Genomic DNA, 7,889 nt, shown 5'->3' on the forward strand with positions numbered 1-7,889 from the left:
ACCCTTTTTTTTAATGATGTTTACTTTGAATTTATATTAGTTCACACAAACACTCCATCCATGCTTTTGTCCCGGCCCTCCGGTCCAGTTTAAGAACCCATTGTGGCCCTCGAGTCAAAAAGTTTGCCCACCCCTGCCTTAGAGGGAACCAGATGTTATAGAAAGAATTAACCTTTAGCCTCTCATTCCCTCCATTGTCCCACAAGCTTTTCTTAGCCTTGTGGTACAATGGTTACGACTATGACTACCGATGTTATGATGAACAGGAACGACGACCACTCATAGCTGCTTCCTGCTGATAAGAGATGACCAAGGGGTTAGCATCCCATTTCTTCCAGTGCTGGCACAAGATCAGGCCCTTAGGTATGGTACCACGACCCCTATCCTCACACACGGGGCTTTTTTCAAAGCCTCCGGAAGGTCTGGGAGTCCCATCCTTATGGGGGACAAAGAAGCCAAAAAGATATAAAGGAACAGCTTCCACCAGTTTGCTTTGCTCAGAATTTGAGATACATCTCCTCTGAGTCTGGCAGCATAATAAAGCTGTGTAACTTTATTTCTCTAAGCATTGCTTGGTTTTTCTCCAGTCTTCTATGACACCACTTGGACCTGAAGTAGGTCCTTCCCAGCCATTGGAGCCCTTTCCCTGGGGGCTGCCTGATCCAGTGCCAAGCAACACTGTTCCTGGAGACACTGTCCCCAGAGATGGCACAGGTGAGGGACAAGGTCTGGGAGGGCTGCACCACCGTGGAGCCCGACTCCTGCAGCTGCACCTGGAACAGGACACTTGGGACAAAAGGAAGCAACAAGGTTAATAAGTCCACATCTCTGTGAAAACCTCTGTGATCTGCCAGGTCCCCAGACACTGACCCCAGGGGAGCCCCAGGATGGGAAGTAAGAGGAGGAGGGAGACAGCCATGTCCCTGGGTCAGCCAGACTCAGCAGGCTCTGTGGCCTCAGTGGAGCTTGTATTTACACAGGAAGCCACACCTGGCATTTGCCTGAGCATCGCTCACTGATATAAGGCTCCGGGTCTGCACAGCCTGCTGAGGCACAGACCCCAGTTATGCAGCCCGATTTCCCCAGAGCACGGTCCTTGGGCAAGTGGGACCCAAGGCAGGGGCCACAGAATAGGGTGCTCAGAGGTGGGCCTTTGGGAGTGGGCGATGTGGATCTTACACCAATTTCAGAGCCTGTTTACCCACATCACTTGATTGGATTTCTTTCATTCATTCATTTATTCCACCAACACTGAGGGCCTATGACACAACAGCATCCCTCTAAGTAACAAGGACAAATCATTTAAGAAGACAGAAGCCCCGTCCCCGTGTTATGGGGTCATAGGCCAGGTGCTTGTGTATCAGACACACATGTGCCCCCAGAGCTGGTCAGCTGGGGAACCTGGAAGCAGAGGGCATAGGTGAGAGTCTTCAGTTCAGGGGACCCACAGGGGAAGGACATAGGCCTAGGCTTGCATTTTGCCTCCTGATGAGGTGCCTCACCCTGAGCACAGGGAGATGGGGACTAGGGGGCATCTCTGCAGGGAGCAGGCAGGGGCAGGAGCAGCTGAGACACCAAATGGCCCAGGTGGGTGGATAGAAGCTCTTCCTTCTAAAGTGACCCCAGTGGTTAGTCAACAAAGAGTGATGGCTCCTGCCTTGGCTGTGAGGCTCCGTGGATAGAGTATCGACCTGGAGAATGAAAGGTCCCGGGTTTGATTCTGATCAAGGGCACGCACCTTTGTTGCAGGTTCCCCAGGTCTGGTTGGGGTGTGTGCAGGAGGCAACCGATCAATGTCTCTCTCCCACATTGATGTTTCTGTCTGTCTCTCCCTCTGCCTTGCACTCTCTCTAAAAATCAATGGGAAAATACACTCAGTGAGGATTAACAACAACAAAAAATATTTTAAAAAGTAAATAAAAGAATGATGGCTCCTGACAGGAGTCACAGAAGTGAAGTTCTGCTTAGGGACAGTTTTGCAGTGTAGAAAATAGACCTCTGAGATCCACCCCCAGCAAAGTCAACTTTTATTGGAAAGGGTTACTGAACATTTCTCACAGCTTCAAGGTGTGACTCTGGCCCAGAAGGAGGAGAGACTGTCCCAAGGGCAGGTTTTTCTTTTCGGCCCCATCTGAACCTCTGGCTGCGTGTGTGGGTTGTGGGGGTGTGGGGGCAGGCTCCCTGCCAGGAAGGGAAGACCCTGGGGCCTGGATGCTGGGCCTGAAGGGCTGACCTTGCTGGGAGCAGGGGCACTGCTGTTAGTAAGGGAGAGAGCAAGGCCCACCTGGTCCCAGGGAGTGTGGCCTGAAGACCGGCCCCAGGGGTCCACCAGGGTTTAAGGCAGCTTTGGGAACTGGAGGCATCCTGGAGGACTGGGTGGGTGGTGAGTGGGTTGGGGAGGGGGTGGGATGTCACCTGCAGGGTCCGCCCAGGTGCCTCTGGCTTCTCCTGGAGGCACATGGGGCTTGCACCCCGCCCATTCCCGCCCTGGGCACCATAAGGCTGCAAGAAGGAGGCTCGCTTTTCTATTCAGAGATAACTTCATTATTCACATGGAAAATCCTTTGGAAAGATACACCCCCACAGGAATTGGAGTATAAGCACCAACCAGTGGGAAAATGCATTTGGAAAGAAAAACAACAAGGCATAAACACAGAGAAACACCTAAGGATCAACCTAAAACCCAGGCTCTGCCCACAGAAAGTGATCATGAAATGAATTTTAGGGGAATATAGGCAGTTTTAGGGAATTTTTAGAATTGTGGTTTATGGAAAAAACACAGGGCTACAGACTGGGAGAAGGGATCTTTCCATAAGACAAGGGAACTAGAAGTGGCCAAAAAAGTTCTATATTTACAAAATGAAGAAGGAAGAAAGCCCAGAAGAAATAGGAGGGCAATGAGGGAGGAGGGCCTCAGGAGTTACTATAGTAACCAATTTGAAGGGAATATTGACCAGTCAGAGGGGATATAAGGACATGGAACTGCAGTCTTTATAACCCATGGAAACAGGAAGTCTGTGGGACCTTTCCCCGCTCCCCACGTGGGAGTCTGTATTTGTTCTTCAATAAATCTCACCTTTGCTATACCACCTTCTGTTTGTGAATTCATTCTTTGAGTTTGGCAGACAAAGAATCCGGGTTCCAGTCAAGAATTCTGTGTCAATAACACATGATCAGGAGTCCTGACACAGGTGTAGACCCACAAGAAACCAATGTGCTTTTTCAGCAAAAGGCTTCACACCATGGTGACACCCACCATGTGAAGCTGCTGTGAATTCTTTTTTCAAGAACTAAAATGTATCTGAGCTCCGTCGTCATTCCTAGTGGAACATGCACATGGTCCTCTCTGGACTTGGAACTGTGGACAAAAGGGGCCACATGCTAATCTGACAGCTCAGGGAAGGCCTGCGTGGCGGTCCTGCAAGCTAAGAGACCTAAAGTCACCACAAAGGATGGTCTGAAAATAAACTTGAACTAAAAGCCGTTATGGTGGGTAGTTACGTCCTAGGCTGGTATCTTCACTGACAAGGTCAACCTTGACCTTAACTGAGCCTATCTGCCTTTTTGCATCTATAATGACATACCCTTGCAATGTCTGGGTAACTTGTATCTTCCCCTTTTCCAAACTCCTTGAGGCACAACCTAATGTGCCTGGGCACCAGGACAGATACCACAAATTCCTTCATTATCATGTTAATTGATCCTGCACCCACCTAAGCCTGTGTCTCTCATTTTACTTTTTATCCAATCCCAGAGGTTTCCTGGATTTGCTTTCACCTGCCTCTCTAGTCTATCACCAGTGGATTTCAAGTAACCCACCTATGCCCCTCCTTGGATTGCAATGTATAAAAATAGAGGAAAACCCGCCATTCCCGGGAGCATTATCTCAGTCAGTTGAGATTCTGCATCTTAGCATTTGTCAACAGTTTGGCTGAAATAAGCTCACAAAAATTCTTTACAGATTTGAATGTGTTTTTTACGTTAACAGTACTAAGAAGGGGTTTTCTCCTACCATTTCCTTCCTGTCCTGATTTATTAAAATGAGGTTCCTTTATTTATTTAATTTGCTTTGTTAATCCTCAACCAGATAGGAATTTGAGATCAGAGTCTCCCTTCAGTCACTGAATTTTGTCAGATTTACGACAGAGCCTCCTTTTTTATTCACAAATACAATCCCTAAACCTAGACATAGGAAAGGGCTTTCTGTGAGCTCTGTGGCTGAGCCTGGGAACAAAGTTAATTTAAGGCAGAGCAGGAAATTGTGTCTTTGCTTAACTCTCCTGCTCCTGGTCTGGGGGCTGTGCTGGTCTTGAGCGCCCCCTGGTGTCCTGGACGCCCCCTGCAGCCCAGCCCTGTTGCCTCCCTCAGGGAGGTTTGTGTATGGGCTCACAATGACTTTCCATCACTGTGTCTGTTGTACAGTAATACAGGGCCGTGTCCTGGGTGCTCAGACTGTTCATTTGCAGATACAGCGTGTTCTTGGCATTGTCCCTGGAGATGGTGAATCGGCCCTTCACAGCATTGGCATAGTTTGTGGTACTTCCATCAGGATTCATTCGACATAACCACTCCAGCCCGTTCCCTGGAGCCTGGCGGACCCAGTACATCCAGTAGCTACTGAAGGTGAATCCAGAGGCTGCACAGGAGAGTATCAGAGACCCCCCAGGCTGCACCAAGCCTCCCCCAGACTCCACCAGCTGCACCTCACACTGGACACCTGCAAACACAGAGACACAAGGTGGACTGAGAATCACATGGAAGCAAAAACAGGCACAGGCACAGGTCTCAGCGCTCCCCTCTCCTGAGAACGACCTTGAAGAATGATCAGGAGGAAAACGCAGCTTGGCACCAAGTCCATGGTGGAGCCGCTGGGGTCCTGTCTCAGGCACCTGGGTCTGGGTGTCTCCCTAGCATGCCGGGCAGGGCCCTCTTTTATGAGCAGGAGGAGAGCCCCATTTGCATGGAGTCTGGATATAAGGGTGCAGCTGGGACCCTGGGCTGCATGTCTGACTTGTCATCCTTGGGGCCACCCCAGATGGGAAAGGATTCAAGAATGCTGGCCACAGGGAGTCCTATTCTGACCCACCCTTCCTCCCTCCCTCCTTTCCTGAGACCCTGTCACTCTTGGATTTGAGAGTCCTCCATTCTTGGGGTTTGATGAGGACCCAGGGGTGCTGCCCCCAGAGGCTGGTGGGCAGGGTTTCATCTTGCTCTCCTTCACCTGCCGTGGGCCATGTTGCCTTCCTGGGGTTTGGGAATAAGATTTGCCTTGGAATGATGCTTTTACTTTGAGACTGAAAGATTCTCTTTGTTCTTCTTCCCAATCAGATCTTCCGTGAAACTGGCACGTCAACATGTGACAAGGCAGGAGAGGCTGGGCTGGAAGCTTCCTTGTTGGGTCCCATTTCGCTCTGCCCACCACGTCCTCTAGGGAAGGTCATGACGAATGTCCTCCTGGATGACCCAGGATGGAAAAACAAAAAGAAGAAATAAAAAGGAGAAAGGCCCAGTACCAGCGATGATGATGGACATTAAGAGCCGTCATGCATTTTGAGTGGAGAGGCACCTCGATGAGAACATTGGACGGTGGGCTTGGTAATTCCCATCAATGCTGAGAGCTGCCCTTTCCCTCCTAGAAAGAGGCGGACACAGGACCCTGTCCTCTGGCAGCTCGCACAGGGAGCACCTCCAAAGCAGAGCAGCACAGGCAGCCTCTGTGTCTAACACACACTAGCCTCACAAGATTGCTTACATATGGTCCCGCTAAGACAGGAACAATTTGCTTCTAGAGCGTTGTTTGTAACACGCTAAAACATACCATGACATATATGTTGTTTCCCATATAGGCCACGTAGGACATGCCCATCTTTTATGACATGCGTGTCAGCTATGACAGGCATGCATCACAGACGGGCATGTCACTTATGACACTTACATCGCAATGACATGCATGCCACCTAAGATGTATTTTGCTTATTCCATCTTTGGAGGCTCATCCTGGTATATAATTTGGAAATTGGCCTGTCATTTGTTCGTCTAGGGACAAGCCATGCTTTCCAGAATGAACAAGTCCTATGACAAGTGCTACAGGGCCTCAGACCAGGAGATTGCACAGATCTCCCTCCCCCAGTTGACACGGGCCAGGTGGGCTGCTGGGCCAGCCCTCCACATCGTCATGCTGAGCTCAGTGCTCCTGGCGTCTCCCTGCCGAGGGGTAAAGCCAAGTGGCTGGAGACAAGCAAGAGGTGGTCTGAGCCCTGGCCAGTTTGGCTCAGTGGCTAGAGCATCGGCCTGCGGACTGAAAGGTCCCGGGTTCAATTCCGGTCTAGTGCACTTGCCCAGGTTGTGGGCATAATCCCCAGTAGGAAGTGTGCAGGTAACAGTGGATCAGTGATTCTCTCTGATGATGTTTCTATCTCTCTCTCCCTCTCCCTTCCTCTCTAAAATCAATCAAAATATATTTTTAAAAAAATAGAATTGGCACTGGCTGGGCAGTTCAGTTGGTTACAGCATCATCCTGATACAGCAAGGTTGCAGGTTTGATCCCCAGTTGGAGCACATATAAGAATCAACCAATGAATGCATAATAAATAGAAAAACAAATCAGTGTTTCTCTCTCTCTCCCTTCCCCCTTCAAATAAATAAATAAATAAAAATTTTAAAAAGAAACAAGATTGCTTTTAAAAAATAGAATTCTCCAGGCCTTTGAGGGGCCTTGAGCCCCACAGGGACCTTTGAGAGTGGGTGACTGAGCGGAGATCTCTGCTTCCTTCCCTCTGATGAATTCTTAGTGAGAGGACCCCCTCTGGCTCCTTTATGCCTCCTTCCTGGCCAAATATGGAACTGTCTTCCTCTCCGGCTTGACCAGGGCTCTGGAGACACAACTGAAGGGAACCATGAGCGCCCAGACCTCCCTGCCCCTCTTGGGCGACCACGGGATGGGATCAAAGGGAGCCCCACAGTGGTCATGGGGACAAGGCAGTAAGACTGAGAGAAAGAGGAGGAGGATGCAGGGGCCCGCCAGCCAGTGGTGCCACTGTGGGTGAGGCCACAGTGGGTGAGGTCACAGTGAGTGAGGACACAGTGGGTGACACAGGTCACAGTGGGTGAGGCCACAGTGGGTGAGGACACAGTGGTTGACACCGGTCACAGTGGGTGATATCACAGTGGGTGAGGTCACAGTGGGTGAGGCCACAGTGGTTGAGGACACAGTGGGTGAGGACACAGTGGGTGAGGACACAGTGGGTGAGGACACAGTGGGTGAGGACACAGTGGGTGAGGACACAGTGGGTGAGGACACAGTGGGTGAGGACACAGTGGGTGAGGACACAGTGGGTGAGGACACAGTGGGTGAGGACACAGTGGGTGAGGACACAGTGGGTGAGGACACAGTGGGTGAGGACACAGTGGGTGAGGACACAGTGGGTGAGGACACAGTGGGTGAGGACACAGTGGGTGAGGACACAGTGGGTGAGGTCACAGTGGGTGAGAACACAGTGGGTGAGGCACCAGTGGGTCTGCTGGTTCTGTGAGCAGTGCCTCCTGGCCATGCCTGTCACTGCAGAGTGGAAACACCCTGCTCTTTGAGGCCTGGATCCAAGGAACGTCCTGACAGTGGCAACAGGTTAAACAGAGCTCCAGGAGATTCATTAATTTATTTTTATTTATTTACTAGTGGCCTGGTGCACAAAAATTTATGCACTCGGGGGGCATCCCTCAGCCCAGCCTGCCTCCTCTAACAGTCTGGGAGCCCTCATAGGATGTTCTACTGATGTCCCTGTGGGGAGGGGGCCTAAGCCACAGTCTGGCCTCCCTCTGTGGAAGGCAACTGGCCGATCAGGTATATAGATACTTTTTGAAGGCAGCACAGACTCCTTCCTTATTTCTTT

General features: G+C 50.6%; 1 long non-coding RNA gene across 1 annotated transcript in view; it reads right to left on the minus strand.

The window, feature by feature from the left end:
* Positions 1 to 695: 695 nt before the first annotated feature.
* Positions 696 to 7,889, minus strand: part of LOC102250296 — a 14,955-nt gene continuing 7,761 nt past the window's right edge. The window contains exon 3 of the long non-coding RNA XR_001361272.1: positions 696 to 773. This is a non-coding gene — a long non-coding RNA (uncharacterized LOC102250296). The remainder of the gene's footprint in view (positions 774 to 7,889) is intronic.

Source organism: Myotis brandtii, unplaced genomic scaffold (assembly GCF_000412655.1).
Source record: "Myotis brandtii unplaced genomic scaffold, ASM41265v1 scaffold1595, whole genome shotgun sequence".
NCBI classification, from domain to species: domain Eukaryota; kingdom Metazoa; phylum Chordata; class Mammalia; order Chiroptera; family Vespertilionidae; genus Myotis; species Myotis brandtii.